Source organism: Andrena cerasifolii, chromosome 7 (assembly GCF_050908995.1).
Source record: "Andrena cerasifolii isolate SP2316 chromosome 7, iyAndCera1_principal, whole genome shotgun sequence".
Taxonomy (NCBI): Eukaryota; Metazoa; Arthropoda; class Insecta; order Hymenoptera; family Andrenidae; genus Andrena; species Andrena cerasifolii.
Window position 1 is genome coordinate 12558959 of NC_135124.1, and position 17617 is coordinate 12576575.

The 17617-nt window shown below is 49.8% G+C and overlaps 1 protein-coding gene across 3 annotated transcripts in view; it reads left to right on the plus strand.

Annotated features, from left to right (window-relative positions):
• Nucleotides 1–17617, plus strand: part of Dac (dachshund family transcription factor) — a 198881-nt gene that overhangs the window by 94966 nt on the left and 86298 nt on the right. The gene's annotated exons all lie outside the window — the stretch shown is intronic.

Consider the following 17617-nt stretch of genomic DNA (forward strand, 5'->3'; position numbering starts at 1 on the left):
ATCCATCCACCGGGGTCCCGTCACCGATACGAGACACCAACGTCGACCACCGACGGCCGACCATCCCCCGAGCCCACCGCCGCGCTTCGCATCGGCCACCCACCATCAGCCACCACCGTCATCCGCGCCACCGAGGTTTCCCCGTGATCCTAACCACTTGTCACTTCACGGCACGCAGATCATCGTCGCGACGTGCCCGTCCATCATTCGGGGATTAAATCATTCGACTGGCTGGGAAACGGTCGCGCTTCTCTCGCACCGTCACAGAGGATCGCTCCTTTTCCAGAGGGAGCATTACGCGTGAAAACGGCTCTGTCAGCTTCGCGGGGCCGCGAAATCGTTTCTATCACTTCCGTGCAACTTCCAGCACCCCTTAGCACCAGCGAACTCTCCTTTGCTAGGTCGATGAGCGTGGTTGACGAACGTTACGAGAAACAAGAAGCGAGAGGTGCGAACCCCTCACGGGAGTGGAGTCGCTGACGCAGGGGTGTGAAAATCGACACTTGACCGGCCAGAACGTAATTTCCAATTGAAAGGCAATGACCATTGGCTCGGTTCCTCCACGCGAGACCGTCCTCCATAGCCACCCACGTGCTGCACCCTCACGGTTCAACCCTCTCCGTTCGTCCCGTTCTATTTGCTTTAGCGGCTCCCGGCCGAGTCGACTTCGTCAACCGGACAAACGCGTATTGTGATTTCAGCCTTTGACTGGTAGCCGTTCGATGGATATCGCAGGGGGTGGCAAATGGTCGCGGACCCACGCGGAGACCGATACAGAGCGACGTGGCCGGGGTGTGGGGCCAGGGGTGGGCGAATTGGCGCGGGCGTCGAGGCTGGAAGGGACGGACGAGCGAGCACCGTGAATATTCATGCCGAGAACCCTAGACGAATTCGGACTTGTTGCGACTGACACTGATGTAAACCTTTGTTTATCCTGCGTGCACCGTGAACCCTCGGCCATCCCCTTTCACCCGGGCGGCGGCTGGATACGCGCGGGACGGGGGGAGCCGCCTCGAAGCCGAGTATTTAACTGGCGAGTTAAATTCTGATTAATCGTCGGTAGCGGGGTTATTAATTGTTTGTCCTTTTTGATTCTACAAGCTCACGGAGCTCACGCCCGCCCGAAATCTCGTCCTCCCCCTGGCTGCGCCGAGTTCTCCTCCCTTCCCGCCCTCCAGCCGTACCGCCGTGTTTCTCTCTTTCCGTCTTCTTTCGTTCCACCGCGGCTCGATCCCTGTTTCCGTTCTAATCCCGATGATTTGTTGCCGCTAATCCGCTTCGAAACCGTCGCGCCCCGAGCGACACCGAAACCCGAGTTCCGTCGCGAAAGTTATTCCGCTCGTTTGTCTTTCCACCGGCTCGGTCAATTAAATCTCATAAGCCAGAAACTCACCCCCGCGGCAGCAAACAAAATAAAAATCGGATGAACTGGAAGATCGTGGGTTTCCCGGGGGTTCTTACGGCGAGTACAACCCCCGTACACGTCCCCCGTTTCTCTACGCTATTGTTTCGCCCCTGACAATGAATTTCGAGCCGCGAAAAGTGGAAGTTTCGGGGGTGGGTGCCGAACGGAACCGAATCGCGGAAACGAGCGAAGCGACGGATCCGTCCACCCTCGCGGCGGCTCCAGCCGTAAACTAAGTAATATTAATGGTCCACCCGATACCAGAACACGCGCGCGCTCAAACACGCGGTATCAATGCGCTAATGTCGGCTTCCTGGCTTTAAAACTACCCCGTCATTCCGGGATAATTCGCGCGCATTGTCGTTCGCCAGCCAGCCACGACGGGGTTTTCCCACCTTTCAACCACCCCCGCGGGGTTCCTTATCGTCGGCTCACCCCGGTCCACCCGCGTCACCTTCGAAATATTCTCAGCCACCGCTCCGTCTCGCTTTTTCTTTCGCCTCTGGCCTTTCTCCTCTCTCGGAGAACCCAGTCTCCTCCCACACCCCCACCCCTAGAGATGTCATTAATTACAACGACGACGACAACGTCGACGAGCCTCTATCGTCGGGGACATCTGCTGGAAAATAATATTCATAAAGTTGAGCCCCGCCGTTACGAGCGTCGTTTTCTATCCATCTTCGCGGGTACGGGAGGGTGGGGGCAAGAGTAACATCTTTTACATTTCGCCTTGTCTACAAATACCTTTTGTAGATATAAAAATGAAAAATATGCATTAAGATATAGTACCTACGTTTCTTGGTCTATCATTTCAGCTTAGATTCAGCCTGAAGTGATAAGTAGTCAAAGAGTTATGGTAGTTTTCTACAGTGACTGTTATTGTTACTTTTCTCCTGCACGGGTAAAACGAAAATAACATACCGTGCAGACGAAAATAACACTAAGTATTTTGAGGAGAATGAAGCAAAAACACTTCTATCCAAAGCAAAATAGGATTCTTTATTATAAAAAAAAAGATAGAAAGAAACATTTAAATAAACATATTTTAAGTAAAGATAAAAACAAATCAATTTTAAATAACGAAAGGTAGAAAGCATAACCAGCTTCGCACATTTCTTTGGTATTGTGTATTTATAGCAGAATGACAGGTATTAAATTTTACCTACTCCGAATTAAAATTATGACAAAGAGGATAGTCGTCGTACAATAACGACCAAAGGTAGTTCTCGCTTCTTCGACCAGATATTAGCACTTTATTTCTATTAACAAATGAAAATCACAATTCTCTATAACCTATTTCGGGGTTATATTGTTTATTCCATTGCTCTCGATGTTCTAAAGCATCAAACGTAGGTATACGTTGATATTCAGTGGATTAAAAGTTATTTTTAAAGCTAACATTTTGTTTCTCATGTGAGTAAATGATTTTGTTCTATCGTGGGCGAATTCCACTTACACCCAAATCGTCTGTGAGTTTTATTAGGGTGTGTTTCCGCGACTGGACGCATCGTGACGAATTTCAAAGTCGCTTTTCTCGTAAATGAAGCGCAATATGAAAAAATTGTATTCCCTTTTCTCGCCTTATTTACTTGTTATAAGCTTGTTATATAACTGTGTAAAGCAAACGTTTTGGAAATGTTTGTGGAAGGGAGGGAGGAGGCGTGTTACTTTAATGTCGCCGTTACGTTTGTCCCCGCTCTCCACTACTCGGGCCCTCAGCCACCCTCGCCGAGCATGCAGCGCTGTGTTCGAATCTTCTTCGTCTCGTCATTTGTATTTTATATCTCCGAGCCACGAAGAGGATAATTTCACGGTAAACGGGGGGAAAGAGATCGCCAGGGAACCCAGGGACCTGCACTGAGATGCTAGCGAAAGGGAACTCGTGGGTTTCGTCGCGGGAAGGAAGCAACCCTTTGTGAAAAAAGCAGGCCGCGGGTGGGGAGCGGCGTGACGAAACGGTCCACTGGTCGCGGCAACGAGACAGCGAGGAGCGCGACGAAACGGTTAACTCGATTCGACGATCGTTGCCGCGATAGCGAGCGCGTTAAGCCGGCAACTATCAAGCGGCACGCTAATTGCGTTCAAACGAACTGTCAGCGGGTCGACACGCACGCAGGAACGCGGGCACGCACGGACGCGCTCGCGCGCGCTCCAGCACGCCCGCGCATCTAAGCCGCGTCGCGCGTGCAAATACGCGGCGTTATGATTAATACCGTCATACGCGTCGGCTTGTCAGCGTGTACCGCGACCACCGGATACGCCAATTACGCTTCCGTCCGAACGGCTTTGCCATTGACTCTGGATTCCGGCGAGCGCCGGTTCGATCGCTCTCTCGATCCCCGTGATTCACGGGCGAATCACGCGGAACAACGAGGCGAAATTAATGACGGACGGGGTTACGATGCCGATCGGACGTGGCAAGCATTAGTCACGCCATTTCTCCTGCCTTCCTCGAATCGTTCCACTCGTTTCTTGCGAGGATCTCTCGACGTTCATTTCCCTAGGCGATCCACAATAGCGCCTGGCAGAAACGATTCGGTGCTCGAATTCGATGGGCCCAGGGATCTCTCCCGCCCGACCAGTCGATATTCCGTTTCGGTTGGCCCCGATCGAAGATTGGAATCTCGGCTCGTAGTCCAAGGATGGTCGGACTCGACTCGCGTGACGCGGTAATCCCGCAGGGGAATAGGACGATCGTCTAGACGGCAGTCGTCCGTCGCGCGACGGCTGGATCCCCTCGTCGGACAATCGCGTCGACTCGTTCCCCGAATCGACCGCTCCCGCTCGTGCCAAACGTCCTGACCCGAAAACGGACCCTCCTAATGACCATCTTGCGAAACGATACGGCCGCGATCACCACGAGCAACGCTTGCTCCACGATCCGACGATCCCACTGACGGCAGGACAAATTGATCTCGTTCCATCTGGCCGTGCTTCTACTGGCGATCAGACGCCGCAGCAGTGGGGCTTTCCGATCTATGATCGCTATAAGGAAATCGGATCGAATGAGACAGAAGAAAGGAGAGAAGAAACACGGAAGAGGCTTATGGGGTTATACCTAGTCAGGCGGCCGAAAAGAGGCGAATGTTTGGGAATTTTTTTTGAAAAAGCGGAAGTGTATATTTTTACAAAACTTTTTGCGCTTAAAAGAGGAATATTTAAAGAACATTTGGTAATTTTTTCGTAGCAAAATATTTACGTTTATAATAAAGTAGCAACCCACATCCAAGAAGCCTTTTTAAAAATTTGGTTTTGCGGTGAGCACTGCCATTCGGAACCAGATTATCTAAAATCAAAATACAAAATAGATTTCGTTAGTATATTAATGTATCTTCCGATTCACGGAGAGAATTTTCCAAAATATTAATTTAAATTTCGCAATTTCGTTTGCTGCCCAAATTCACTCCAAGAGGGTGCAGTTGACCCCTGAATTTGTTTTATATTGTATTATTACTCGTGAACTGTAGGAGATAGAAAAAAAGTGTTGAGGAGAAAGTTACATCTTTTATTTAGATCTATCATTTGGTAAATTACAGTTCTTACGGTTCGCGAGTTATAACACAAAATCGAGAGGAAAAAAACGGATTTTCAGGGGTCAATCTCACAACTTTAGAGTGAATTTGGGCAGCAAACAAAATTGCGTTGTATTCAGGAGGATATCCCCTACATATTTACAATGTTTCATAATTTATTTAATTCCCGGGTTCAGATTCTTCCCTTGTCAAAATGAGTGTTGAAACTTGGTAACCCAACATGCACGAAAATGATTACTCCTACAATAAAACTCATACTATCTTTTTTGTAGAGAATTTCCTAGCCAATAAATTTCATAATAACTATTTTCGTCGTGGAGCTGCTAGATAACGAGATATTCGCGAAAAACAGTAGTTTTTTCAACCCTCTGGGACTTTCGACATACTATTTAAAACGACCAAATAAAGGCCGATACAGAAATTTAGCTTGGTGGGAATTATTCCGCAGATGGGGCAGATTTCCGTCTAATTTCACTGGACTATCAACGATAAATCCCTCGACTCGTAAACTCGCTCGTAGGCGACTGGGTGGTTGCTCCACTCGTGAAAAGAGAGTCGTCACCGCGAGCCATCTCCCGGGTGACGTTTATTTTATCAAGTGGATACAAGGAATATATTTCCTCGGCCCAGGTCGGTCCACGTGGTCCGCTGTTTCCTCGGCGCTCAGCTGATAATTAACGCCAGCCGGTTAACGACGCTTTTTACTCGGCCAAGCTAGCGGCGCGGCTGTGGGGCTTATTTTTGGGGAAGCAGCGGCGCGTAGCGTCTTCCCCGATGGTTTCCGGGTCATTTACGTCGCGAGGCGGCCGAGCGCGCCAGGATTATTTCGATCGCCGTCGAGCGGATGGATGATAACGAGGAGGAAGCGTTGTCCTCGAAGGGCGGACACGTCGTCGTCGCGTTGCATCGACGTACGGCGTTATTAGCACGCGCGTCGTCGGCGACGGACGGTAACGAGCACGGCCGAGTAAACTTTCGCCCCGGGCGCTTCCGACGAAACGATGATTAATTAAAAACATAATTAGTCGCGGCATACGCGGCGACACCCGGTCGCCACCCACGGCTCGCTAATGTACCGTGAAATTGTCAACCACCTTGTTTCTCTTCCTTCCATCGGCCGCGCTCGATTCTTTCCACGACGATCTCGTTAAGCCGCGACGGGGCTATTTTCTTCGCGGGGTAACGCGTGATCTTCGTGGGAGCGTCGAAGCTAACGAGCTCGCAGTATCCACCGTCAATTTGTCTCCTGCACGAGCCTCGACGAAAGCAGCCGTCTCGTTACACCTCGTTCGGTCTTTTTTAGTACATTACCGTGCCAGGAAGAAATCTACCCGGCGCGTCGCTGCTCCCGCTGCAGGTCCCCGCGTCGGACCCGGGAGTCACGGTAGCTAGGACGCAGAGATTCCACGGGCGAAGCGTTAATCCGAGAAGATGCCGATTCTAATGGTGAAATATCTCTGTTGCCGGTCGCCCTTCGTCCTCCTTATTTCGACGCGGTTCTCGTGCGGTGCCGCGACGGGCAAGATATATTGTTATTAAATGGTCTCCCTTCGGCGGTCCGCGCACGCCAGTATATTACATAGCGGGACTCCTCGTCGGCTTGCCCGCTGGATCTCGCGCTCACGCACGCACGACAGCCCGCACGCAGCCTCTAGCCTTCTACGCGTGGATCCGGCTCTCTTATTTACGGCTGCCGGGCATGCGATTCGCCCGCGTGTGCACTTCCGGCGGGGGCTGCGGTTCCGGCTTAGGACTGGAGATTCGCGAGGGAGAAGGAGCGCGATGAGCACGACGCGGGAGATTGGAAAGAGGGCGGCGATGGGCGGGTGATGTTAATTGAAAAGCAGCCGAAGGGTGTCGTTAAATAAACCGCGGTGGAACGTTCCCGCGGCTCCGCGGCGCTACCGTTTGCAGACCTGCCAGTTTCGCCGGCACTTTTGGTAATGAACTAATATTTGCAGTGTCCGTTCGGTCGGCGGTTTCGACGCGTACGCCGCGGCCGTGGCTTACCTTTTGCCCCTGTCTGGGGGTGTCGAAGGGTGCCCGCGTATACGCGAGGCCGGCTCTCGGCAAATACGCGACCCTGGGGTCCGTTGTTCGGGGTTTAAAGGTTGCAGCACCGATCTGGGCTCAGCGACAAAAGTTCCACCCTCGCCACGTCGAGGGTGGCAGTTTTTCCAGTCGTCCTTGTCCAGTGGATCGACCACCGATTTGACGACAGCACAGCGAGAAAGTAGAAGTGGAAACGTCGATGACAAACGAGCCGAAACGGTCACTCGAGGGGAGTAATCGTTTCCCAATTGAAATCCAATAGCAAACGTTACCGTCGCGCTGCTCGCCCCTCGAGACGCCGTCCAGCCGACCAACCCCCTCCCTGACCATTGATCATCGGTGTAAAGTGTGTTTGACGCGAATTATGCCGAAGGAGGCGGAAAAACTGTCCGCCGCCCTCGGTGACGGCCGATCGCGGCGAGTTTTCAGGAATTTAAATAATATCCTTTTATATTATCGAGCATGGGCGCTGAAAGTAGCAGCCGCAAGCTCTCGTACGCTCGCGCCGCGACTATCATAAATCCAGCTGGAGCGCTGCCGGAGCGGAGAGAGAGGAAATCTACAATTCTAAAGCTTTCCATAAAACACTCGACAAAACGCTTCGCCCGCGGTTTTCGAGTGGCCACCTCCACTGCGGGCCCTCTCCGTCCTCTCCACCCTCTCCACCCTCTCCCTCCAGCTTTTTCCCGCGTCTTCCCTCGCCCCCGCGAATCTGTTGAAATATGTAAAACCGTGTAACCTCTTCAATTTACATAGGGACGTGTGGGAGAGCCGCTCGCTCTTCCCTCGGATCGCGATGAAAAGTGGCCGATCCTCCTCTTATTAATTGATCGTCCGAAATCCGACGATCCACTTTCATCTCCCCGCCGCCCCTTTCTGGAACCCTTTCCGTCCGCTGTCGGCCACCCTCCTAACTCCGCGCTTTTCAATTGCGCTGAAAGAGAGATCGATCCTTCCGCTGCCTTTTCCTGATTTATCGCGAGCGAACAACCGTCCACGTTGGAGAACAGGAAGCGCGCGAGATCTAAAGGAATCCTTCGACGCACATTGTAGTCTATCCACCCCTCTATTAACCCTCATCCGTTCCTCATTTCGCGAACTGAATTTGTCACTCGGTGTTAAATTGACACAGCGGTAAAAGATCGATGAAATGACGAGGTAAACAGTTATTATTCGATATCTTTTTATTCACATTGACGAGTTAACATTTACATCTTAGATCGTTCACAACTTTCGCGTGAAATGAACCGGTGTGCAGGACATAGGTACTGCTTGTTTGCAACATAACCAGGGACTCTAACTGTTTTAACCTAAATTTTAAAAGCTATGGCATGTGAATTAATGTTTTTGTTTAAATGATTTTGGTTATGAATAATCATTATCGATGACGGATATCGATTTTGGTTACGAATAACCCTTATCGTTGACGAGAATTTTTTTTGGTTACGACGTAACCAATATATATTGCGGAAATTTTATTTTGATTACGGCGTAACCAATATATATTGCGGGATTTTTTTTTGGTTACGGTATAGCTATTGAACTATAGAATATCTTAAATGCGAACTGTGGGTATTAGGAGCCGCGACGCGCTGTTGGAAATAGATAGTTGCACAGCGTGGGATGCTGTTTCACTCTTACACACACGCCTATACTCAAATTTACTACAGGATAGAAGTACATTTACTACAGGATGGTGTATAATACAGGATAGACGCTCATTGAATGCCACTATCTCTCTTGGCCTGGCCAGTGCGGGGTTTTCTGTTCTATAGTTCAATAGTTATACCGTAACCAAAAGAAAATTCCCGCGATAGATATTGGTTACGCCGTAACCAAAATAAAATTCCCGAAATATATATTGGTTACGCCGTAACCAAAATAAAATTTCCGCAATATATATTGGTTATACCGTAACCAAAAAAAATTCTCGTCAACGATAAGGGTTATTCGTAACCAAAAAAAAATCTGGTCTTCGATAATGGTTATTTGTAATCGAAAACAATTTTCGTCGTCAATAATGGTTATTCGTAACCGAAAACAATTTCCGCCGTCTATAACAGTTATTAGTGACCAAAAAATATTTCCGTCGTCAGTAATGATTATTAGAGACCAAAAAATATTTCTGTCGACAATAATGATTATCAGTAACCAAAACAGGTAAATCTTAATATTTTTTAATCACTTGATTTTTCGGAAAATTTATGAAGTATTTAATGAAGATTGACTTCCATTTAAATAAAAATGAACTTTTTCTCAATGATTTTTTTCGAAAAAGTTTAAAAAATAACTGTTATTTCTGGTCTCTGCGAAAATCACTAATAACAGAACAGTATGTAGGGTAGACCGTGGCGAATCCGATCACTTTGTGTTTGGCGGTAAAAAAATACTAGTCAAACATTAAAAAACAAATTTTTATTACATATTCGTAACGAGTACACATTTGGCTTTAAGATTAATAATAGAAAATAAAATTAAACATAAAAGTGTTTATTCTGCAAACAAAAAATTAAAAAGTAAGAAATATTCGATTGGCCCCGAAACTTGGAGCCAATCGGATAACCCATAAATTTCTGAATAAAAACTGAAATTTTCATAACAAAATCTTTAGAATCAACTTAAACAAATCTGATTTAATGACAGTGAAGTCAAGTGACACTACTCAGCACACAGATCGGAAGAATATTGCCGTTTTCTGCCTCCTCTATCAGCACGATTCTCGTGGCACGACTCTTCTCAGATAATCTTCTGAAAGTGGACGAATTAATTTTTCACCAGAGTAAATACTTATTTCTCTAAATATAATTTTTATCACAGACTATTCGTGGTCTATACTCGGCGTCAGCGTACGCGGGATGGCCATCCATCTCGGAGCGTAATGTCGGACCTCCACCGACGAAACTATGCGAGCTTCTGTTTGCACTGGTATCTCTACCAACTGGATACGCGCTCGCATCGCGTTGAATTTTATTTCCTCGCCGGCTCGGTCCACGGAGAAGCCGCATTATTCACGGGGATGACCTAATATAAAGTCGTGGAGCGACGGCGCGTCGAAGGGTGTGGGAGGGTAAAACGAAGCGTCGAATGGCTGGAACGTTGTCTCACGTGATAGACGTCCATCATCGCGCACGACGAAAGCCTTAACGTCGCGGCCGCGACACGTAAATACACGTGTGTATCGCCGTTGATACAAGCATCATTTTTTCTCTCTCTCTCTCTCCCGCTCTCTCTTCTGTCCGTGGACGGTAATTGCAGTCGCTCGCTCCGTTTTCCTTCCTCCATCGCCTCCACCTTCGCCTCTGCCCCTCCTCTTCCCTCCGCCGAGTGCACCACGCGTTCGTGGCACTCTCTCGCCGCTATCCGTGATCCAGGGCGACGGCACGCCGTTGCCACTGGTATTTCGAAACTCGCTGAACAAACAAGCGCCGATAAAAGTACCGCGGTGTATAGTACATCTGGAAGTAGGGACCATCAGTCACGGCGCATCTGCGAACCACTTTCCTTCCTCTCCACCCGCCGCGCCGAGCCCCTCCCGCTCTTTCTCTCGCTCCCTGTCTCTCCCTCGCTCACCCTGGCCCCTCCGAGAGTGCAGCGGGTGTCCCGAACTTCTCCTATCCACCCACCCACCCGCCGTCGACGCTGCCGCCGCTAAAAACCATTTGTCATCGGCGGCGTAAATATGTTCTCGAGCGAAACGTGCGTTCGACTTTTTTTTTCCCTCGCCACGGTGTTACGCCTCGACTTCCCGCACGGAAACTCAAGTCCGCGCCCCGCTAGCCGTCACTCGGACGCAATGCTCCGCTGGCTACGATTGGATACACGGTCTACATAGTTTTCACGGTTTCTCGACGAACCTGCGTGCATCTATCTCTCGAACTGTCAGGGCTTCGGGTGGGTTCCGTGGAAGCATTTCAGACTTCTTCTGTGCCTGAATCGGAAGCATCTTCTTAACGACAGTCCCACGGAATTGCTTTAAACCCCTGGCACCATTTGCTCGCCGAGTAATTGAAGAAACGATCAGGCCAGGCGAGCGCCGACGACAGGAGGAAGCTGGGGCGAGGCCTCGCGAAAACACCGGGTTTATCTTTATTCCTCGTAAGGTTCGCGTGTTCGCCGGGGGAGTAGCTTAAAAAGTTGGTCTAATAAAACCAGGGGCCATTTGTCAAGGGGTGCGCGACTCGGTCCCGGAGGTCGTCGCGAAATGTATGTAAAACACATCCTCGACGACGGTTCGCGGAGTCGTAACAGCGCGCCTCTCTGATGGGCCGACATCTAAAATAATAAAAGTTGCCTCCGTCATTTGTCAACGCTTCCTCTAAGGAGCGACTACGACTACTTCCACCGCCACCTCGTAATTTCGCGATGTCGCAGCTGCTACCCCCCTGTCCTCAGCCACCCCTCCGCTAGTCCCCCTTGTTCTTCTTCTGGTATCCTCGGAATACGTTACGCGATTCCCCACAGCGGCACGATCACGCTCGGTCCTGGGGTTCCTTAATTTCGCCAGCACTCGTCGCGGCCTCCTCTTTCCTCCTCGAGAGCGCGACTCGTCCTCCCCCTGACACGTGGAATAAGAATTCGTATCGCAAGTATAATATCGCTCCCGGAGCGCCGTAGAGCAATCGCTGGGAAAGTACTGCGGCAATATTAAGGGGTTATACCTAGTCAGGCGGCCGAGAAGAGGCGAATATTTGTGAATTTTTTTTTAACAAGCGGAAGCGTATATTTTTACAAATCTTTTTGCGCTTAAAAGAGCAACATTTGAAGAACATTTGGTAATTTTTTCGTTGAAAAATATTTACGTTTTTAATAAAGTAACAGCCGAAATCCGAAAAGCATTTTTAAAAATTTGGCTTTGCGGTGAGCCCTGCCTTTCGGAACCACATTATCTAAAATCAAAAAACAAAAAAGATTTCGTTAGTATATTAATGTATCCTCAGGTTGACGGAGACAATTTTCCGAAATATTAAATTAAAACAAAATGGCGGCTATTTAAAGTTGAAACCCTGATTTTTTTCGCGTGATTTTTGCACGAAAAAACAGGATTTCAATTTTAAATAGCCGCCATTTTGTTTTAAATTAATATTTTGAAAATTCTCTCCGTTAAACTGGGGATAAATTAATATACTAACGAAATCATTTCTGTTTTTTGATTTTAGATAATTTGGTTCCGAATGGCAGTGCTCACCGCAAAACCAAATTTTTAAAAATGCTTTTCGGATTTCGGCTGTTACTTTATTAAAAACGTAAATATTTTTCTACGAAAAAATTACCAAATGTTCTTTAAATGTTACTCTCTTAAGCGCAAAATGTTCTGTAACAATATATGCTTCCGCTTTTTCAAAAAAAATTCCCAAACATTCGCCTCTTTTCGGCCGCCTGACTAGGTATAACCCCTTAAGCGACTCGAGGCTCGGTGAACCATCGCTCCATGCAAACTGGAACAAGCTGATACATTTCGGCGGAGCGCTAATTAAATGGAGCGTAGGAGCGGCCCCGAAGGAAATACATAAACCGATACTGGTCCCGCGTTCTCGGAGGTGACGCGGGCCCCTCGTTCTTTATGCGAATCCGCCTTAATCCTTCGTCGAGCGAGGACTCGTCTTAAAAGTGAAATAATAAATAAAATAACGCGTCGGTGCCGGCTCGCGTCCCGGGCAATAATCTACGGGAACGAATGGTGCCAGACGACTTTTATGAAACGATCCGAAACAGGGCGCTCCTCTGCGCAGCCCTTTTACGCGGTCGGGAAATAAAATCCTAACCCTTTCTCGGGGGAGAGCGGCAGGCCAGACTGGAGGAGGCGGCGGGATAAAACCTTAAATACGACCGCTGAACACCGGGGGCCGACAATAAAATTCTCGTAAACCATACGCTGGAATAATGCACCTGCTTGACCGTTACTCGGCCCCGTCGCTCCGCTTCGGGCAGCGTGGATCGCGAATTTCTCTCGCGCCACCCCGCGATTTACGATTCCCTCGCAAATTGGACGAAGCGTTCTGGCGTGATCGTTGGCGAGGGAACGACCGTGTCAGCGTAACTCGACGGAATTCACGGGGCTCGTCAGCCAGTAATTCTCAAGGCGCGTCGAGTGAAAAGCTGATCGGTTTTGGGGCGGCGAAGGAAATCTCGCGGAGCCCCTGCGAGAGCCGGAGCCTCGAAGCAGCGGTGCGCGACGTTACCGCATTGAAAGAATGATCGAGCACCGGCGCGGGCGCGGGATAAGCGGCCGCGCTTACTCGGTTATTCCAGTTTATTTTCAAGTAACCCTTCACATTGCGCTAATGTATTTCTTTCAAACCGCCATTCACCCCGTCGACGTTTCAATCCGGTCCATTCAGCGTCCTCCGCCCGCTGAAACACTCACCCGATCGATCTAACCGCCGCCGCCTATCGCGCAGCATTTTCACACGACTTAATCCACGCTCGGAACCCGCGCGCACCCCGAGTGACTCGCACTTTCCGCTCCGTTCCTTTCTTTCTCCCAGGCTGGGTTTTTCTTTCGCTGGGAGTGCCTCTCGGTTGTTCCCTCCTTCGCTGCGGCTCACTCGCGCCCTCGATCGAGGCGGGATGGAAGTCGATTGCCACTAGGGGGGTTGGAGCATCGGCGATCGTCGTGGAAAGGACGCGAGGCCACGTGGAGACGTGTGACGCGCGGCGGCAAGGGGTTAACGCATTCCAGCTCGACTCGACGCGATCGCTCCTGCCCCGCCGACAAAGGGGATAGCGGCTGCGGGGGGTGGTCCGTTTGAACCCCGTAGGATCGCTAAATATTTCATTTCGTATCCCTCGAAACGTTTAATCTCGGCTCAGGTGCGCGCTGCTCGCGATCCCGTTGCACGCGCGTTTGTGCGGCATCGATAGGAAGCTTGTCCGCTTATCGGATACGTGGCATCCTCCGGATACTTGGAAACAGAGGAGCGAACGAATCGAACCCTCGCCGCGGCAGGTTTTTCATCTCTCTTTCCGGGGAGCCCGGACTCGCCCTCCCCGATAAATCGTAGGCGTAAAAGCTGGCCGAGGTTATTGCTTACGTACCTTTGTGGCTCCGCTCGAGGATCGGCAAGTTTCATTATCGGACCGTGAGCGCGGGCTTTCGCCCTTCCCATCTTCGTTTACATTTATGATTTAATATGATCGTCCATTGTTGCGTCCCCTTTGATTCCGCACGCTCGTCTCCCCGTCTCCCTCGACAAATATCTTTCTCTCGGTTCCCGTTACGTGTGTAATTCGAACGCTGTCTTTCGTCCTGCTTCCCCTCTGTCGCTTCCGTCCTGCTCTACCGGAGGCCTGAGAAATAGGGTTGCGGAAGAAGAACCCCGCCAATTTACTGGAACCGATCTTCGGGCGTGTAACATCGAACCGCATGGAGTCTCGTTCTTCCATTAGTCAGCCCTTAAGATTCTCGAGAGAGAGAGAGATCGCATCGATTCCGAGATCCGATCCGCAGGCAACGCGGAGTCCGAAGCAACGCGACCGCGACGGTCTCGAGAGCGGGTGAAATGGAGGCAACAAAGGAGCACAAAGGGCGGCCGTGCGCGGCATATTAAATTCGCGTGGCAGAAATTCGACGAACTTTTCAACAGAGCATTATGGGCCGGCTATCTGGATGATGTAGCACCGAAGTTGGGAAGACTCCACCGAGTCAAACCCCAGCTCTTACTGTTGCACCGTCTCTCTCTCTCTCCTCCGTCCTTTCCCGCCGTTTCTCTCCGCGCCGCTTGTCTTTCATCCCTCCGTCTTCGTTTCTCTCAGCCACCCCCTCGATCCACCCGTTCTCTCTCCTCTCTGCGTAGGCATAGCTTGCAGGGTAGCAATCTTTTATTATTAGCGCAGGCTTTACCAGACAATGAAACGAAAGGAACGGAATATGATATTGTAGTACAGAGGCTCGGGCGGAAAGGGAAGCTATTGTCGGTCTCTTTGAATTTTAAAGTCAACGATCGATACGGCTCGGGGGATGCGCCTTTAGCCATATAAACCGCTCCGCTCGCCCCCGTCAACCCTAGCCCAGCCCTCTTTTCTCCGCGCTTCGCTCGCCCATCTCGGCCGTCTCACCCCTCTCGCCCTTTCAGGGGTGCTTGCGACTCACCCTCTCTCTCACCCCCCCCCCCCTCCCTCTGCGCCACCCCCTCTGTTCTTGTCGTGATCGCGAGCGAGGCTAGGCGAACAATTCGATTTCATTCGATCCGACTGGCCCGCCGAAATCCTCGCGTCTCTTCGCGGCTGATTTTCACGGCGGTCTCGCGCCTCGCCTGTCTTCGCTCCGTCGGGGAGGATTCGTTCCCCCGAGCGGAATTGGGAATCGGAGGCCCGTCACTGGGAAATTGTCGGCGCTAATGATAAATTGTGCCCTCGGCCCCGAGCGGGAACAGCCCATCCGTACGAGTGCCGTGAGCGTGCGGGGAATCAAATTGCAATTTGTTATTTGTAATTCCGAGTGTCGCTTAATATACTCTCGCCCGAGCCGCGTTCCTGGCCACCCTTCCTGGGACCGAGGGCGGAAAGGGTTAGAAATTAAGCGGAGCTTGATGAGAAAGCGCGAAGGTGAACGCTGCGCGCACGACGCGACGTTTGCCTGTGTGTGCCCGCGACGCTCCACCTAACGCTGCCACGAATGTCCCACGTAATTAAGCGCGACACCCTTTATTTTTGCCCGCTCCACGGACGGCGTAATTGTTTTTCGAGACGGGGCCAGTTTCTCTGTAGCCTGTCCAGGCACGGTGACCCCGGGAGGAATACACTGGCGACGGTGTAATGACGATAGTAATGCCGTTTAAGAGTTACTAAGGGGCGCTCTCTCATCTCCTCAAGCCTGGCTGGCAACTCTTCAAACACTGGGCGAAGGACGCTTTTTCTTTCTGAATACTCCAGTCACGGCAGGTTTCTGAAAAACCCTGAGACTCCCACGGTAGAATTCTCCCAGTCTAGAATTCGCCACGGCTCACTTCGACTTGGTAATCAATATCACATGTTAGTCTTATCGACTAAGTAGTCGTGGATATTCTGTAGATACATAAATATGTCGATGTCGCTTGCAATTACTGTTGGATGCAAGAAGGGTTTCAGTGCCGAAAGTTAGTCTCGAGAAAAGTATCTGTAAACATTACGAAGTTAGATATTTCTTATGCATAGTGAAGTTGTTTTAAAACTGTCTACAATATTTAAAAATTCGATATATCTACTGTGCAGCTGTATTATTACAATCGGCATTATGTAATAAATTAATCCGTGAAATTAATTTTAATTATAGCTCTCTCAGGGCCATGCATAAAATGGTGAAATATAGAAAAAATGATGTGTTTTAACATTCTTTTTATTATTTATTTAATATTTGCATAATACTTATTTGAAAAAATATAATCATAAAAATAGTCACTGATCGTGTCATGTTCAGAATGTTTGGTTTTTTAATTTCCGATGATCCAGTCGTCCGAAATTTCAACCGCCAGCAATTCTGAAGCCACCAACTTTACTGCGAAATATTTATGTAAACAAACGAAATAAACGAACAACAAGGATTTTTTCTCGAATGTCAAGAGTGGTAGAATATACCGCCAGAAATTCGAAAACGTTGTGCGTTTATTTCATTATAAAAACCAATACCGGAAAGTGGCCGATTTTTCGGCCGAGAGAGTAGAATGCGCCTTTAAACAGTTTATGTAGAAAAAAATGAGGAATCTAATTATGCGTTTTATGCAAAAAGAGCCAGAGTGTCCTGCGGCCATTCCTGCGTCGAACAATGCAATTATCAGCATGAAAACGAATCTACCCCTAACGATTCGGGCACCAGTGAACCACGCACGAGTTTCTTAAAGCGTAAGAGATTCTCTGAAAAGGAGAGATACGCGGTGTCACGGGATCGAGAGGGGGCCGAGTAGGCAAATATTCGATTTTGTCTATTCAATTTTGCAGAAAAATAGTGCGCGCTCCCCTTTGGTTGCTCGCGGAGTATTATCGACGGGGCGCAAGAAGGAACGGTCGCCGGTTACCAGCGGAACGGAGGAAAAGAATAAGTTCGATCAGTCAGAGGGTGGCAGTTACCGTTTCGGTTATGGCTTTCGGAAGCGTCGTCGAATCCTATTCTTGCGCAAACCCGATAAGCGCCCTTTTACGCGTGTATCCTCGCACACGCGTCGCCAGCCTCGGTCCGGAATGGGGGACGCGCTCGTGCGTTTTCTCTCTATCGCGGAGGAGCAGATTTCGTCGCCCCGCGATATCGGTCTTCGCCGATAAACGATCGTCCCGCGTGGCCTGTATTTCCTCCTTCCCGAGCCGTTCGGTAGCTCTCCGCGCCGAGCAGGCTTCTCTGCCGTGAATACTGTTGAAATCTTGCTCGAGTCGGGGGGATCGGACGACCCGACGAGTCCTTCCTCCGCCTCACCCTCGATCGTTCTTTATTTTTCTCGTTCGGCATATTTTTCTTCGATCTACTACTCCCGAGGCTGGCCCGACTCGTAGGACAGGGGCGTGGGGGCGACAGGTGGAGGGTATACTTACGAAGGGGGATCGGTGAGTTTATTTGCGTATTGCCTGGCGGCTGAGCATCGAGGCGTTGAGCAAAGCTGGGGTTAGGTCGAACGGTAGACTTATCGCGGCTGTGGCTCGTGCAAAATGTCCTCGTCCCTCG